The sequence below is a fragment of the Pseudophryne corroboree genome, chromosome 10 (assembly GCF_028390025.1).
Source record: "Pseudophryne corroboree isolate aPseCor3 chromosome 10, aPseCor3.hap2, whole genome shotgun sequence".
NCBI lineage: Eukaryota > Metazoa > Chordata > Amphibia > Anura > Myobatrachidae > Pseudophryne > Pseudophryne corroboree.
This window is the reverse complement of record NC_086453.1, coordinates 92,306,735-92,325,042: the sequence shown is the minus strand read 5'-3', so window position 1 is coordinate 92,325,042 and position 18,308 is coordinate 92,306,735. Positions and strand designations below refer to the sequence as shown.

The window sequence follows — 18,308 nt, the reverse complement described above, 5'->3', positions numbered from 1 at the left end:
TCTTCTTGCTGTTGTTAATTAGGAAATTTGTTTTGTCAGTTTCTGGAACCTTGTTGGTACAGTAAGTGTGAACTGTGATGAAATAGATAATGAGAGCACAGCTAACAGGAAAGATAGTATTCATAAAGAATATAACAATTTATTAAAAAGCAAATATAGTATATTATAAATATAATATAGTTGTTGTACTGTTGTAATAAAAAGACCATAGAAGTAGTGCTCTCATTATCTATTTTTACATTGATTTTTTTGGTAGGTGCAGATCATACCTATGCGAACATGGTACATGGTTACATCCTACTAACTGTTTGTGGATGTTTCTGCTGTATGGGATTTTTAGTTGTTTTAAATATATGTATATGCATATGCACTCTGTAAGGTGCTTTGGACCCTTATTTATTATTACCAGTTATTTATATAGCGCACACATATTCTTTAGTGATTTACAGAGAATATATTTTGCCATTCACATCAGTCCCTGCTCTAATCTATTTTTTCCTACCACATGTACACACACACACATTCATGGTAGGGTAAATTTTTGTTGGTAGCCAATTAACCTACCAGCATTTATTTGGAGTTTGGGAGGAAACCGGAGTACCCGGTGGAAACCCACACAAGCACAGGGAGACTATACAAACTCTGCACAGATACGGCCATGATGGGAATCAGACCAATGACCCCAGTGCTTTGAGGCAATAATGCAAACGATTGCACCATCCGTGCTGCCATATATATAACTTTTAAGAATAAAATGAAAACAGTATGTAGAGATAAGCCTCTTTATTAAATCACAATAATAATGTCTGAAATTCTTTTATTATAGTAACAAACCATGCCCCCAAATAAACCATCAGGTGCAGAATTTAAAACGACGAGGCAAGAGAGAGAGCAGGAAGCACGAAAGCTTTCCCAAAATTTTCAGAAATGGCTCGCAAAGTCAGATAGCGGTGCCGGTGATGTTGCAAGAACCTCTAAAACAGAGTCACCACTGCCAGAGATTTCTGATTTAGGAGAAGATGTTCAGGAAGAATTTGATACAATAATTGTAACTGCTGACAAGGGTCACAATTTAGAAATCGACACTGATAGCACAACCATTAGTGAAACGGCTGAAATGCGTCCACTTAATTTTAATGCTCCACATTCATGGCCTAATATAACAGATAAAGTGAGGTGCGATTTAGTAAAACATGGACCAGAGCAACGGAAAGATGCAGATTTCACCCTCTCGACCACTAGTGATGGAAGGCGATTTACTCGTGACTGGTTCTTTAATACTCTACCTAACGGTGAACTAGTAGAGCAATCATGGCTAATGTATTCTGAGATGCAGAGAGCTGTCTTTTGTTTTCCATGTATACTTTTTGGAAAAAGTTCCCAGTCCACTCCAAGTATTGCAAATCCTCAGAAAGGCTTTTCTGATTGGAGGCATTTGAATCCCTGAATAGAAAACCATCTAAACTTGCCTGATCACCGTCAGAATGTCTTAAATTGGAGAGCCTTACAGATAAATTTGAAGATAGGTCATGGAGTTGACAATGAACTTCTAACTGCTATTGCGTCCGAAAAACAGAAGTGGCGAGAAGTTTTAAAAATAATTCTTCCTGCAGTAATCTTCTGTGCCACAAACAATTTAGCTCTTCGTGGTTCATGTGAGACATTTGGCCAACCCAACTCGGGAGTATTCCTTAACTTCCCCAGTGCCATAAGCCAATACAATTCTGAGCTAGCAGGTCATATTAAAAAACATAAGAAAGGCAGTGTTAACTATTTTTACCAGCCATCCAAAATGAATGCATTAACCTCCTTGGTAACACAGTGAGACAAGAAATAATCAATAGAATAAAAGAGGCTAAATATTATTCGATTATCTTTGACTGCACCCCAGACACTGTACACAAGGAACAACTGTGTGAAATAATAAGGTATGTTAGGATTTCAGATGGAAAATGCAGCGTGGAAGAGAGCTTCATAGACTTTATTGAAACAACTGAGAAAACAGGCAGTGGGCTTGCTGCTGAAATAGAACAGAAGCTTTGCAAGGATGGTTTAGATACAAGTAATATTCGTGGGCAGGGTTATGACAACAGAGCAAATATGGCAGGAAAATATAATGGTGTGCAAGCACGACTGGCCGAAGTGAACAATCTGGCTAGATTTGTTCCATGTGCTGCACATTCGCTCAATCTAGTTGGAGTTCAAGCTGCCAGTTCCTCTGTGGAAATGGTGTCATTCTTTGCAACTGTTCAAAAAATCTTTACTTTTTTTGTGAGTTCAACAGCTAGATGGGACACAATGACCAAAATTCTCAAACTAACACTCTAAGGTCATAGTACCACCAGATGGTCATCAAAAGCTCGTGCTGTGAAATCATTAAGTACCAAGTTGCCAGGGGTTCTGCAGGCACTGCACCAAATAAGCGATACCACATGTCTAGAAACACATTTCACAGCCGATAGCCTGATATACCATATTAATTTTACATTAATTTGCCTTCTTATTATGTGGGGTAAAATTTTAAATAATATAGACTTCGTCAACCAAGTATTGCAAAAGAAGGGATTATCAATTGACCGAGCTGCAACACTGACAGGTGGACTTCTGAATCAACTACAGAATATGCGTGAAGAAGGGGTTGATACAGTAGTGAATGAAGCAGGCATCATTGCTCAGTCAATAGATCTTTCTCCAGAATTTCCTATGAAGAGGCAAAGCAAGAGAAGAAGGCTTGATGATGATGAAGCTCCAGATGAAGGTTTCAACATGACCACTGAGCAGGTTTTCCAAAGACTTTTCTTTAAAGTAATTGATACTTTGATTGCACAACTGAAGTGGCGTAATGCAACCATGATGGAAATCTCTACTGATTTTGAATTCCTTACTGGGCCTGCCCTCTCAAACATGTAGCAAAGCAACACCAGAGGACATTTTGAACCTTATACATGACTAGAATCTAAGTTCTACATACCCCAATATCGATATAGCTCTGCGAATCTTCCTGAGTATTCCTGTAACCGTAGCATCTTGTGAACGGAGCTTTAGTAGATTAAAATTAGTAAAGAACTACTTCTTCAATAGGACAACAACATCTTTCAAATTTGGCTATTCTCTCCATTGAACATAAATTTACAAGTGTCATTAACTTTGATAGTGTGATAGATTAGTTTGCAGGTATGAAGGCTCGGAGGGCACCTCTATAAAGCCAACTTTGCTAACTAAAAGAGATAATTACACTGTTTAGTATGCATGCTATTAATATATGTTATAACTGCATATTTTTTTAATTTGTTTTATAACTTCATTATGATCAATTTACTGGTCATATTTTCAGTTGTCTTCATTTCTATTTCTGAGATTTAAAGATTAGCAGTTACACCATTACCATTATTGATAAAACCATTTACAGACACTACCATGCATTATACCAAGATTTATCTGGACATTGCTTTAATAAACGTGCTAAGTGCCACAATATCAGTGGCCATGGTCCCCTCCAGTTTTAAAAGCAGTAATTTTAAAAAATGACTTGGGGGGGGGGGGGGGAGGGGCGCCGATGCCATTTCTTGCACATAGCGCCAAAATGTCTAGTTACGGCACTGCTTGGGAGCAGCATGAGGGAAGACCTAAAGGCAGTGGTGGTTGAAGGAGATTGTGGAAGAAGAGAGGAGGTTGGTAGAGCTGTGAGAGGAGGTGTGTGCAGATAAAGCCAGTGCCAGATTAAGGTCCACTTGGGCCTGGAGCTGAAATTTATGAAGGGCCTATTGTGTGCTGCCGCATGGGGTGTGACCAGCACAGCAAGGGTGTGACTAGTGATGTGGGGAGTGTAACCAGTATTGTGGAGGTGTGGTCTGCACAGCGGGTGTGGCCTGTACATATGGTGGGACTAGCGCCTACCTTCAAAAATCTCCATTTCCCCCACTTATATGAACAGTGCAATGTGAGAGTCTATGAATGAACAAACCCCTTGTTAATGTGACTGTAATACAGATGTAACCACGCTCATCGTGACTACATCTGCACCTAACGAGCACTCTCTGCGCAGCTACAGTAGCTCGTAACTTGACAGTAGAAGGTCCTTCCAATATGGGCATACTCTGTTTGCTCCCCTGCCCCCTTCTCTGCAGCTCTTTGTGTGGCAGGGACCCTCCTGACTATTATTTATTTATTACCAGTTATTTATATAGCGCACACATATTCCACAGAGCTTTACAGAGAGGATATTTGGCCATTCACATCAGTCCCTGCCCCAGTGGAGCTTACACTCTATATTCCCTACCACATGTACACACACACATTCATGCTAGGGTAACTTTTTGTTGGGAAACAATTAACCTACCAGTATATTTTTAGATTGTGGGAGGAAACCGGAGTACCCGGAGGAAACCCACGCAAGTACGAGGAGAATATACAAACTCCACACAGTTAAGACCATGGTGAGAATCGAACCCATGACCTCAATTGGTGAAACATCAGCGGGAGTATGTATGGCAATACTAGAAACAAAGATCTTTAAACATAGTAACTACCTACAGAAACAAAATAACAACATATAGAAACAAAATAGCAACATAGTGGTGTGCAGTCCTACAAAGGAAGATAATGTAAACTCCGGCACCTTGCTAGCACTTGCCCCGATGCTGGCATACCCTTGGTCGGGATCCCGCAGTATACTGACGGCTGGGTTTACATACTGATCCCCACAGCACATGGCATATCAGTAATAGAACAAACAGCACGGTGGCTGATAAAACACATAACAATACACAAAACTGCAGAATGTGAAATACAAAAGGACCAAAAAATTATGGAAAAAAAAAGTAACAAAAATTTTTAATAGAAATAAATAAAATAAAAATAAAATACACATACAAAATAAACTTAATCCACAAAATGACACATGTGATAAGTAAGCACATACAGCAGTGCCATGTCATATACCCAAACCCCGGTGTAATGTCACACAATGACCCAGACCTCAAAGTGGGCAAACAGGGGCTCCAAAGGTGGACACTGCCAAAACCTAGAGCACACACCGGTGCAGTAACTAGCGGGTACAAAAGGGGCAAAACCTAGTAAAGGGCCAAATATATAAGGAGCTAAATAAATTAAGTGGTCTGGTAAGGGTCTAAATCTACACATAGAGATAGTTGACATGTCCACGTTGCGGTGCCATAAATCGCATAAACATCTCACACACACACACACACACACACACACACACACACACACACACGAGAAGTGCATGATGTCTGGCACTAATCCGATAAGATCACAACTTGTTTAGGTGCCATTTGCAATCAGAAGAACCACATACAGTATACAGTAATAAGGTCCCTGGAAAGTTGACCGCACTCAAGCCTATGTCTGCATTATTTTATTGGGTGAGCAGGAGTGCCACCAGCATTACTGTATACACCAGTGACGTGCGGTGAGGTCACTGGTTGGGGAGGCACTGGCAGCTAACAAGCCCCCCGCCCCCCCCCCCCCCGAGAAAAAAAAAAGTGTGGTCCCCCCAACACATCGGTAAAACCAGCACTAGGCAGAACCAGCCAGGGGGAGTAATGCCATAGCAGGGGAGACACTCAGTGTGGTGTCCCCCTGCCATAACATTAATCTGCCCCCCCAGCCAGTCAGCCCAGGGTTGGAATTCCTCGGAAAGTGGGAACCCCAAAAAATAAAAATGGGGTCTCCCCCTCCCGAGCAATAACCAGCACTGGGCTGACTTATATAAGTCAGCCGGAGGGGGCGGGGCGATGACGCGGCGAGCCGTGATTGGCTCGCGGCGGCCATCTTGAATTTCAAAAATGACGCTGAGGCGCCATTTTTGAAACTGGAACCGCTCCGCTGCCAAACTCTGCAGATAAAGGTACATTTCTGCCGCCGCACCGCCGCCGCAACCCGCCACCCGCACCGCCGCATCCCGCCGCCCGCACCATCGCCGCATCCAGCCGCCCGCACCTCCTCCGCCAGCGTCGCCAACACAGTGATTGACAGCGGATCCAGTGACGGATCCGCTGGCCAATCACTGTGGCCTCACTGACAGGGACGTGCTTTCATAGGTTGAAAGCACGTCCCTGTAGGAAAGCGGCACCTCTAATGGTGCCGCTTTCCCATATATTTTCAATGGGCTTTTACAGCCCATGGCTAGTCCCCGCCCTTGCCCGCCCCCCGCTCCCCATACTTTCCCCAGTGACAACGGGAGGCACCACGATCGGTGCCTCCCAAACACATAAAGAGGGGAGCAATGTAAAGAATAATATTAAGAAGATACATATGACACAGAATATGTGTCATATGCATCTTCTTTGTATTAACTTAATCATTAATGACAGGGGAGGCACTGCCTCCCCTGCCTCCCCTGACTGCACGTCTCTGGTATACACACCACTCCACGATCTGCCGGCACTCAATGTACAAAGCCCCATATGCTCGGGTGCCCATCCAGAAAGATAGTGAATGACAATGACTATCCAATGACAAAAAAGGTGTCAAATGAGTATCCAATGACAAAAAAGGTGTCAAACTGTCGACAGACTTTCAATACACACGTCTTCTTGCTACGAAAACAGACTCTGAGTGCCACCTTTTTTGTCATTTTATATATATATATATATATATATATATATAAAATTATTATTTATTTTTTTCCAATGGGTCTGGCTCTCCCCTAATGCACAATGGATCGGGTGCCTTCACAAACGTATACATACTTACATACAAGTGTTCATAGGGTGCGCCACTCCAGATACTTGCAAAAATCAATCCTTAGACCAACATACCGGTACAGCTACGTTTCAGTGCTTTATTATCCGCACTGTCATCAGGCTCAAACAGTTTCAGACTAATGATAGTGCGGATAATAAAGCACTGAAACGTAGCTGTACCGGTATGTTGGTCTAAGGATTGATTTTTGCAAGTATCTGGAGTAGGATCCGGTCAGCATACCGCCGTTTGGGATGCCGGCAGTTGAAATACCAATGCTGGAATCCCAACGCTGGCCAGTAGACTGACGCCGGGATACCAAAATCCATCACAATGCAGGTGCCGGAATTCCGACTGATGGCATCTCAATCGTAGTTATGGTGGGGAGGGCTAGGGTTAGGCTACGGGGGAAACGGGGGGAGAGGGGGAGGGAAGTTAGGTTTACACACAACAGGAAGGGCTAGGTGGGGGGGAGGCTAGGGTTAGGGTGTGGGGAAGGTTATGGTTAGGCTGCGGGTATGGGTAGGGAGGGTTAGGGTTAGAAAGGTAGAAGGGGGGGGTTAGAATACTTACCTAGCAGGTGTTGAGATTCTGCACAATGGGATGCCGCTGTTGGTATTCTCTGAGCGCCGGCATCCCGAGTGGCAGGATCCCGATGCCAGACACATTTATCTACATGTGAGACGGGACAGCGACAGCTGAGGAGGGCCATTTGGCCACTAGGGTTAGTATGGGAGTGTGGAAGGGGGATGGGTGAGGGGTTTGTGACTGACCTATTATGGGGGAGGGGTAGGGAAGAAGTTAGGATGAATGTGCGGGATCGACCTGGGATGGATTGGGACGGAGACACGATAGCAGGAAGGAGGGGATTTGAGCCACGAAAGAGAAGGTAAAGGGCTGAGGTAATTATCAGAGAAGGGGTGGAGCCAAGCAGGGGCAGGCAGAAACTGAGCTGAATGGTCTTAAATTAGTGTATACATACAAATATGGAGATATATACAGCATCATATGTCACCAAATATCATTGCTAAAATATTCATTGTGGCAGTGCATACCTTTAGTACACAGCACTGCAGGACGTGGTCACCGTCATGATCCCTTCCCCAATCAGCAGCATCAGCCACATACCACAGCTCGGTCACGACTGCCAAGCCTGCCTTCACGGAGGAGCTGAGCTTGGCTACTGCAGGAAGGTGTAGTACAGTACGGCGCTTGTAAGTCACACAGCGGGATGTGCGGTGCGCTGTGACATCACGGAGCAGCCGTACGGGAGAGGTCCAGGGCAGAACATGGCTTGTGAAGGCTCCTGCTGCGCTGCTATTAGCACATTTATTATGCCCGGTTTCTCAGCCCACGGGCAGGAACAGGGGGAAGCGTCTGCTGTGTGAGTCGGTGCAACCTTTGGTTTGCTGTAAACATCAGCCGTTTAGTAAATGCTGTGGGCCTATTTTAATGGAGGGCCTGGAGCTGCAGCTCCATCCGTCCCATTATTAATCCGGCACTGGATAAAGTTAGAGATGTTAGGGGGCAAGAGTGGTTGAAGGCTAGTTTATACTGTAGGTGAAAGTAAGGAGTTTGCATTTAATTATGTAAAGTATAATGAGTCAGGGGAGTGATTGCCAGAGGGTGGGGTCGGGTGGAGTAAACAGTAATCAAGGCGAGAGATGATTAGGATGAGAACGAGAGTTTTAGTGGCTTTCAGAGAGAGAAATGGCCGCATCCTGGAAAAAGACAAACATTACAGTGAAGTTTAGCATGATACCTACCATACTCTAATTACCAAGTTAAAAGTAGAGATGAGCGGGTTCGGTTCTCAGAGAACTGAACCGTACCGAACTTCACCATTCGAGTCCGGATCCGAGCTAGGCTCTGGTTTTTCCGCATGACTCGGAAACCGGAACGAGGCAAAACGTCATCATCCCGCTGTCGAATTCTCGCTGGGTTTGGATTCCATATAAGGAGCCGCGCGTACCCACCATTTTCACTCCGGCATTGGAGAGTGTAGAGAGAGGACGTGTCTTCGTTCTCTCAGTGTCCGTGTCTTGTGCTGAATCTGTCCAGTCACAGTGTTTGTGTCCTCTGCTGCCATATGTCCAGTGCTGTCCAGTGGTGCTGTGTTGTGCTGCATCAGTTCAGTGGTGCTGTGTTGTGCTGCATCAGTTCAGTGGTGGTGTGTTGTGCTGCATCAGTCACAGTGCTTGTGTCCTCTGCTGCCATATGTCCAGTGCTGTCCAGTGGTGCTGTGTTGTGCTGCATCAGTTCAGTGGTGCTGTGTTGTGCTGCATCAGTTCAGTGGTGCTGTGTTGTGCTGCATCAGTCACAGTGGTGGTGTCCTCTGCTGCCATATGTCCAGTGCTGTCCAGTGGTGCTGTGTTGTGCTGCATCAGTCACAGTGGTGGTGTCCTCTGCTGCCATATGTCCAGTGCTGTCCAGTGGTGGTGTGTTGTGCTGCATCAGTCACAGTGGTGGTGTCCTCTGCTGCCATATGTCCAGTGCTGTCCAGTGGTGGTGTGTTGTGCTGCATCAGTCACAGTGGTGGTGTCCTCTGCTGCCATATGTCCAGTGCTGTCCAGTGGTGGTGTGTTGTGCTGCATCAGTCACAGTGGTGGTGTCCTCTGCTGCCATATGTCCAGTGCTGTCCAGTGGTGCTGTGTTGTGCTGCATCAGTCACAGTGGTGGTGTCCTCTGCTGCCATATGTCCAGTGCTGTCCAGTGGTGGTGTGTTGTGCTGCATCAGTCACAGTGGTGGTGTCCTCTGCTGCCATATGTCCAGTGCTGTCCAGTGGTGCTGTGTTGTGCTGCATCAGTTCAGTGGTGCTGTGTTGTGCTGCATCAGTTCAGTGGTGGTGTGTTGTGCTGCATCAGTCACAGTGGTGGTATCCTCTGCTGCCATATGTCCAGTGCTGCTGTTTAAGCCCCTTACAGTGTTGTTGTGTTGTGCTGCATCAGACCAGTGGTAGTGTCCTGGCAATCAGTCATTCCAGTGACCAGGCAGTCACAGTGGTATACGCTGCTGCCATATGTCCACTGCTGCAGTATAATAATAATAACAAGTCCCTTACAGTGTTGCTGTGTTGTGCTGCATCAGACCAGTGGTAGTGTCCTGTGCACTAGCCATCCGTCATTCCTGTGCCGCATATTGTGTTATATAACTCCCAAAAAATAATGGAGATCAAAAATTTGGAGGATAAAATAGGGAAAGATCAAGAACTAGTGCTGAAGCTGCTGCCACTAGCCATGACATAGCCAATGAAATGCCATCAACATTGTCTGCCAAGGCCGATGCCCAATGTTATAGTAGAGGGCATGTAAAATCCAAAAAGCTAAAGTTCAGTAAAAAGACCCAAAAAAAGAAATGTAAATGGTCTGAGGAGAAACGTAAACTTGCCAATATGCAATTTACGACACGGAGTGGCAAGGAACGACTGAGGCCCTGGCCTATGTTCATGACTAGTGGTTCAGCTTCACATGACGATGGAAGCTCTCATAACTGAGGCCTTGACACTTATGTTGGTGTTAGACGTGCGTCCAGTATCCGTCATTAGTGCAGTGGGATTTAGACAATTGATGAAGGTATAGTGTCCCCGGTACCAAATCCCATCTAGATTCCACTTCACTAGACAGGCGATACCGAGATTTGGCCATATAATTCCAGTGATTTGGAAATATATTTCCAGTGATTTTGCCATTTAATTCCAGTGATTTTGCCATTTAATTCCAGTGATTTGGACGTATAATTACAGTGATTTGGACGTATAATTCCAGTGTTAATTGTTTGTGTCGCTTGGCTTAGTCATACAGCTACCTCATTGCACCTCTTCGACATCTTTGCATTAGCTGCTGTTTGGGGCCTAGTTCTGGAAAAGTGCCATCCTGTCTGACACGTATGAGTCCAGGGGTACTGCTGTATTAGTCCTGGGGTACCGTCCACCAATTGCAGAATTTTTTTTTAAATGACAGGGGCGTGCTGGAGATGTTGTCAGTGGACCAAACAATTGCGGCCCACTCTCGACATTCAGCCACTGCGTGACACTACTAGATGGGCCAGGTGGTTGTGTCGCTTAGCTTAGTCATACAGCAACCTCGGTGCACCTTTATTTCTTCTTTGCATCATGTGCTGTTTGGGGACTATTTTTTTTTAAAGTGCCATCCTGTCTGACACTTCCGTATATGTTCAGTGGTACTGCCATTTAATTCCAGTGATTTGGACGTATAATTCCAGTGATTTTGCCATTTAATTCCAGTGATCCTGCCGTATAATTCCAGTAATCCTGCCATATAATTCCAGCAATCCTGCCATATAATTACAGTGGTACTTGCGTAAAATTACAGTGATCATGCCGTATAAGTCCAGTGATCCTGCCGTATATAGTTACAGTGGTACTGGCGTATAAATCCAGTCCAGTGATACTGCCGTATATATACAGGTTGAGTATCCCATATCCAAATATTCCGAAATACGGAATATTCCGAAATACGGACTTTTTTGAGTGAGAGTGAGATAGTGAAACCTTTGTTTTTTGATGGCTCAATGTACACAAACTTTGTTTAATACACAAAGTTATAAAAAATATTGTATTAATGACCTTCAGGCTGTGTGTATAAGGTGTATATGACACATAAATGAATTGTGTGAATGTACACACACATTGTTTAATGCACAAATTTATTAAAAATATTGACTAAAATTACCTTCAGGCTGTGTGTATTAGGTATATATGAAACATAAATGCATTCTATGCTTAGACTTGGGTCCCATCGCCATGATATCTCATTATGATATACAATTATTCCAAAATACGGAAAAATCCGATATCCAAAATACCTCTGGTCCCAAGCATTTTGGCTAAGGGATTCTCAACCTGTATATATATATATATATATATATATATACCCTGTTGCAAAGCCGATTACTGAGGCCATAACAACTATGCTGATGTTAGACGTGCGTCCGGTATCCACCATTAGTGCAGTGGGACTGCAGTGACAAACCTAGATGGGCCAGGTGTTTGTGCCGCACACTTGTGTCGCTTAGCTTAGTCATACAACTACCTCATTGCCCTCTTTTACTTCTTGGCATGATGTGCTGTTTGGGGACTATTTTTTTAAAGTGCCATCCTGTCTGACACTTCCGTATATGTCCAGTGGTACTGCCATTTAATTCCAGTGATTTTGCAGTATAATTCCAGTGATTATGCCATTTAATTCCAGTGATTTGGACGTATAATTACAGTGATTTGGCCGTCTAATCACAGTGATTTGGACGTATAATTATTAATTACAGTGATTTTGCCATTTAATTCCAGTGATTTTGCATTTAATTCCAGTGATTTGGACGTATAATTCCAGTGATTTGGACGTATAATTCCAGTGGGAATTGTTTGTGTCGCTTGGCTTAGTCACACAGCTACGTCATTGCACCTTTTCTACATCTTTGCATCGTGTGCTGTTTGGGGCCTAGTTTTTGAAAAGTGCCATCCTGTCTGACACTGCAGTGTCACTCCTAGATGGGCCAGGTGTTTGTGTCGGCCACTTGGGTCGCTTAGCTTAGTCACACAGCTACCTCATTGCCCTCTTTTACTTCTTGGCATGATGTGCTGTTTGGGGACTATTTTTTTAATCTGCCATCCTGTCTGACACTGCAGTGCCACTCCTAGATGGGCCAGGTGTTTGTGCCGGACACTTGTGTCGCTTAGCTTAGTCATACAACTACCTCATTGCCCTCTTTTACTTCTTGGCATGATGTGCTGTTTGGGGACTATTTTTTTAAAGTGCCATCCTGTCTGACACTTCCGTATATGTCCAGTGGTACTGCCATTTAATTCCAGTGATTTTGCAGTATAATTCCAGTGATTATGCTATTTAATTCCAGTGATTTTGCCATTTAATTCCAGTGATTAGGACGTATAATTCCAGTGATTCGGACGTATAATTCCAGTGATTCGGACGTATAATTCCAGTGATTTGGACGTATAATTACAGTGATTTGGACGTATAATTATTAATTACAGTGATTTTGCCATTTAATTCCATTGATTTTCCAATTTAATTCCAGTGATTTGGACGTATAATTCCAGTGGGAATTGTTTGTGTCGCTTGGCTTAGTCATACAGCTACCTCATTGCACCTTTTCTACACCTTTGCACCATGTGCTGTTTGGGGCCTAGTTTTTGAAAAGTGCCATCCTGTCTTACACTGCAGTGCCACTCCTAGAAGGGCCAGGTGTTTGTACCGCACACTTGTGTCGCTTAGCTTAGTCATCCAGCGACCTTGGTGCAACCTGTTGACCTAAAAACAATATTGTGCCTATCTAATGGGGGCTTGAGATGTTGTATGTTTTTTTTTCATGTGATATAGAGTCTCTCTTCCTATTACAGTAGTGCCACAGTCATAGAAGCCGCAGTGCCGCCGACCACCGCCTCTTCCTCCTTGCACCGCCACCACCCTCTGCCTCCTCCTCTGCTGCACCACCGCTGCCCTCTGCCTCCTCCTCCTCCTCTCCTGCACCACTGCCGCCCCACTGCCGCCCTCAGTCCTTCTCTGCAGCATACTGACCACAGCCTCCTCAACCACCGCACCGCAGACCACAACATCCTCAGCTACATAGGTAATTTTACCCTGCTGCCTTTCTCTCTCCCTAGTCCCTACTGTATGCCCTTGATGTCCCTCTGTCTGTCACTCTCCCTGACCCTATGTCCCTGCTGTCACTCTCCCTGTCCTTATGTCCCTGCTGTGACTCTCCCTGAATTTCGACTCATTCTCTATGCTATAATGTGAATTTTTGACTCATTCTGTGTGCTATAATGTGAATTTCGGCTCATTCTGTGAGCTATAATGTGAATTTCAGCTCATTCTGTGAGCTATAATGTGAATTTCGGCTCATTCCGTGTGCTATGATGTGAATTTCAGCTCATACCGTGTGCTATAATGTGAATTTCAGCTCATACCGTGTGTTATAATGTGAATTTCGGCTCATTCTGTGTGCTATAATGTGAATTACGGCTCATTCTGTGTTCTATAATGTGAAAGGGGCACCAGTACTAGTTAGTATTAGCGGTCCTACTAATGTGGTGCATAATGTGTATACGGGGTATATGGTGTGGTAAACTACCCTGAAGGACACGCCCCTTTTGAGTGGCCACACCCCCTTTTCAGAGCGCGTGCGTATGATTGCAAACTTCACTTTTCCATACCCCCACTTCAAAATTTCCACTTCGACCACTGATACACGATAAGAAAGACTAGAGGGGTCATTCTGACAAGTTCGCTCGCTGCGTTTTAACGCAGCAGAGTGAACGGGTCCCTGTTGCGCATTCACCTTAGTGGGCCGGCGCATGCCAGATGGCCGAAGGCCGTAGCAGGAAAGCGATCGCCTCTGCCTGATTGACAGGCAGAGGCGATCGCTGGGTGGGAGGGGGAGGAATGGCGGTGTTTGGGCGGAACGGCGGCATTTGGCCTCCGTTTCGTGGGTTTGGTCCAGCCAACGCAGGCGTCACGCAGCTGCTGCGGGCCGGGTAGCGGAGAGTAGCTCCCGGCCAGCACGCTAAAGCTGCACTGGCCGGGAGCTACTCTTCAAGTGCAAAGGCATCGCCGCTGTGCGATGCCTTTGCACTTCTGCGAGGGAGAGCCGGACTGACATGCGGGGTGGACTAGCCCTGTGCTGGGCGTTTCCCCGCATGTCTGGGAAGAAGATCGTAGCTGTGCTAAATTTAGCACAGCTACGATCAACTCGGAATGACCCCCAATATACAGTAATTTATATGATTCACTATTAAATCAGCTTAGTGCAAGGACACATAGGTGAGTGGGTAAACTTGTAATCAGTGTGTATGAATACACAACCCTTCCCCCCCCCCCCCCCCACCATCCCAAACATATGTTCGGCTCTGTCTGAGTGGAGGTGCGGCTGTGTATCAGTGAGGATGAGCCCCACAGAGCCCCTTAGTGTCTAAACAAACATTAAGGGCCCATTTATGACCGAGTGATAAGGGTTTTATCACTCGTTGCCTGTAGTAAATGCAGCTGTTGCTACTATCTATGAACACTGATAGCACTGTTTTTCTAATGACAGACAGCAGCACTAGTCAGTATTCTTGTGCCCATACAAAATGTTTAGGTTTGGTATTTAACAACGACCAGTTTTTCTAACTTACCGCTCGTTGTGGTTAATTCAATTCTGAAAGGTATTTCTGCTTTTATCTAGAACTGAGGAGCGCTAAGGTCCTGGAGGGGAGGTTGCGGCATCAGGGTCCTTGCCCACAATGCACTGCAGCAGCTCTTTCTAAGCCCCTTCCCTCCCACTCTTTGCATTTGTCCCCCACTCTTTGCCTCCTATTCTGCAACCCCCAGCACCCCCCACCTCCAGCTCTCCACACTCTCCATCCTGCTCTCCGGAATCCACACTAATCCACTTCACTCACTGACCAGGATGGGGCGGGAAGGGGGGGAAGGGGAGGAAGGGGGGGGGGGGGGGGTAATTGGGCAGAAAAACACAGCTGGCCTGTTGGTGTTGAATACATGCTGAAAAAATGTGTCAAAGGAGCCTACTGTATTTATCAAATAATATTTGCGGGTGTTTTCTGGGGTACACGCAAAATATGAAAATGTCGGCCTTGTGAACATCGACAGTTGCCATTTTGACAATGGGATTTAGGGGGACATGTACTAAGCAGTGATAAAAGTGGAGAAGTGAGCCAGTGGAGAAGTTGCCCATGGCAACCAATCAGCATTGACGTAACATTTATAATTTGCATACTATAAAAGTATACAGAGCAGATGATTGGTTGCCATGGGCAACTTCTCCACTTTTATCACTGCTTAGTACATGTCCCCCTAAATGTTAAAACTCACTGTTAGCTTAATCTTTACCCTAAAATTCTATTCTAAAAATGTCGACAATATGTTAGACTCTATATTGTGAATGTTAATATGTTGTATATCAATATTATGAACAGTGGCGTAAGTTCGTCCCAGTCGCCCGGAGGCATGATAAATGTTGGTGCCCCCCTACATATACACACACATACCATATATTACTATCCGGCACTAAGGGTGAACAGTAGCAGCGTGCTCAGGTACCTTTCCCAATAGTAATATAGATACACATACAAAGGGGACGCACTCCAAGTCAGTCATTACAATAAAATAGACACCAGCATACCTTTATAGTACACCTACACAAAGCAGTTTAACACCTGGAGGTGGGCGGAAACGGAGCGTCAACGCAAACGCAGCGGCCCAAAACACGGTGGGTAGTTGTCTGCCTTTGCAGGCTGCATAGGCAGAGGACTACTCAAACCATGCAAAAGCACCACCGCTGTGTGATGCTTTCGCATGTCTGCGTGCGGGGAAGGGCCGGAGGGGGGGTGGCAGGACCCGGCATGCGGGGTAGACTTGCCCTGTGCTTGGCGTCCTTCCGCATGTCAGAGAAAATGATCGTAGATGTGTGTTTTTTCGCACATCTACTATCAGGTCTGAATTACCCCCTTGATTACATATTGCCAACGTAATGAGCAACTGTATTGGCCATCAATAACAAAATAAAAATAAAAACTAATTGCAGCCAATACTTACTAATAAAAATGGATGCTGCCAATGTAATTGCTATTAATTTCCCATGAAGGCAATGGCATGTATGCAATAGTGATCCTTTTTACCATGCGTCCTGCCCCCCCCCCCCCCCTCTGTGTCCTCTTACCTTCCTGGATGGGACCTTTCCTGCTTAACTTGCAGACAGTGTTCAGCAAGGCACAGTACACCTTCCACCTGCCCCCATACTATCCAATCAGATCGTCTTCCATCTTCAGACCATCCTCATCTCCCAGCACACTGTCTGAAGCAGATGAAGGGGGAAGTTAACCCTGCAGTGCCAGGCCCAGCTACAGCAGCCCTTTAATTACTGTGTGTGTGTATGCAGAACATGCGGGGGTCTGGTGTGTTACATAAATAAATCAGGTGCACTGACACAATCCTTAGGACTGACGACTCCCACCACATACAGTATCAGTTCCTGTGCTCCCACCCTGGGCCCTGGCTATAGGAATGGCAGTAAACAAACAGTTAACAGCAGGAGCTGCAGGAGGGGGAGATGAATAGGCAGTGGGCTGCACACAACACGGATGGACTGTGGCCGCGCAGTTCAGATGTCAGTGAGTGTGCACTGTGCAGATGTCCCGAGACAGTGAATTACCTTACGCTGGTGATTAAGCAGCTTCACCTCTGACCACCCTGGCAGCTCTGTCCGGCAATACACAGCAAATGGCAGTGGAAACAGGTGTGCCTGTCACATTGTTTCCACTAACACACAGCTCGAGCCCAGCAGCCGCACACACTGCTCCCGGCTAACGGCACCCGGAAGTGGCAGCAGGACGGAGCAGGTAATAGGTTCTGTGTTGTGTTCCAGCTGCTGGAACGCAAACCCGAAAGCGTGGAGGCCAGCAGCAAGCTGCAGGGACTCGCATGGTGTCCTGCTGGACCAATCTGCCCGGCCCCCTCCGTCTGCAAGAATGATTTACAAAAAAAAAAAAAAAAGTAGCAGCGGGAGACAGTGGAGAAGCGCCCCCTTGAGGCCAGGAGCCCGGCGGCAGCCGACTCCACTGCCTCCCACAGTTCCGCCCCTGCTTAGGACTGACGACTCCCACCACATACAGTATCAGTTCCTGTGCTCCCACCCTGGGCCCTGGCTATAGGAATGGCAGTAAACAAACAGTTAACAGCAGGAGCTGCAGGAGGGGGAGATGAATAGGCAGTGGGCTGCACACAACACGGATGGACTGTGGCCGCGCAGATCAGATGTCAGTGAGTGTGCACTGTGCAGATGTCCCGAGACAGTGAATTACCTTACGCTGGTGATTAAGCAGCTTCACCTCTGACCACCCTGGCAGCTCTGTCCGGCAATACACAGCAAATGGCAGTGGAAACAGGTGTGCCTGTCACATCGTTTCCACTAACACACAGCTCGAGCCCAGCAGCCGCACACACTGCTCCCGGCTAACGGCACCCGGAAGTGGCAGCAGGACGGAGCAGGTAATAGGTTCTGTGTTGTGTTCCAGCTGCTGGAACGCAAACCCGAAAGCGTGGAGGCCAGCAGCAAGCTGCAGGGACTCGCATGGTGTCCTGCTGGACCAATCCGCCCGGCCCCCTCCGTCTGCAAGAATGATTTACAAAAAAAAAAAAAAAAGTAGCAGCGGGAGACAGTGGAGAAGCGCCCCCTTGAGGCCAGGAGCCCGGCGGCAGCCGACTCCACTGCCTCCCACAGTTCCGCCCCTGATTATGAACATGTTGACATTCTGGATGTTGCCATACAATCCATGTCAACATCATGTTGTCAACATTCTAAATGTCAACACTATACCTGCATACCATACCTGTATCTATCCAGCACAATAATGTGAATCCAATGAGCCTTTAAACAGCATCTGCACAGTTGATGCACATGAAACAGCAGCCAGATGCTTTTGATCAGTGCAATTTAGAAACAATCCAAATGAAGACAGCTGGAGTAAAACAACTTGTGTTACCGGTATTTCACTGTACCTGGTTGTGGAGAGTACATGGTCCTAACGGGGGGAGATCACTGATGCGTTTTATCCAGGTCATTGGTA

At 45.9% G+C, this 18,308-nt stretch overlaps 1 long non-coding RNA gene across 1 annotated transcript in view; it reads right to left on the bottom strand.

Moving 5' to 3' along the window:
• The window catches only part of LOC134965042 (uncharacterized), a 79,434-nt gene extending 62,259 nt beyond the window's left edge, over positions 1-17,175 (bottom strand). Inside the window, exons 1-2 of the long non-coding RNA XR_010188281.1 lie at positions 16,895-17,175; positions 16,403-16,537 (exon numbers count right to left, since the gene is read on the bottom strand). This is a non-coding gene — a long non-coding RNA (uncharacterized LOC134965042). The remainder of the gene's footprint in view (positions 1-16,402; positions 16,538-16,894) is intronic.
• Between the last annotated feature and the right edge of the window lie 1,133 nt (positions 17,176-18,308).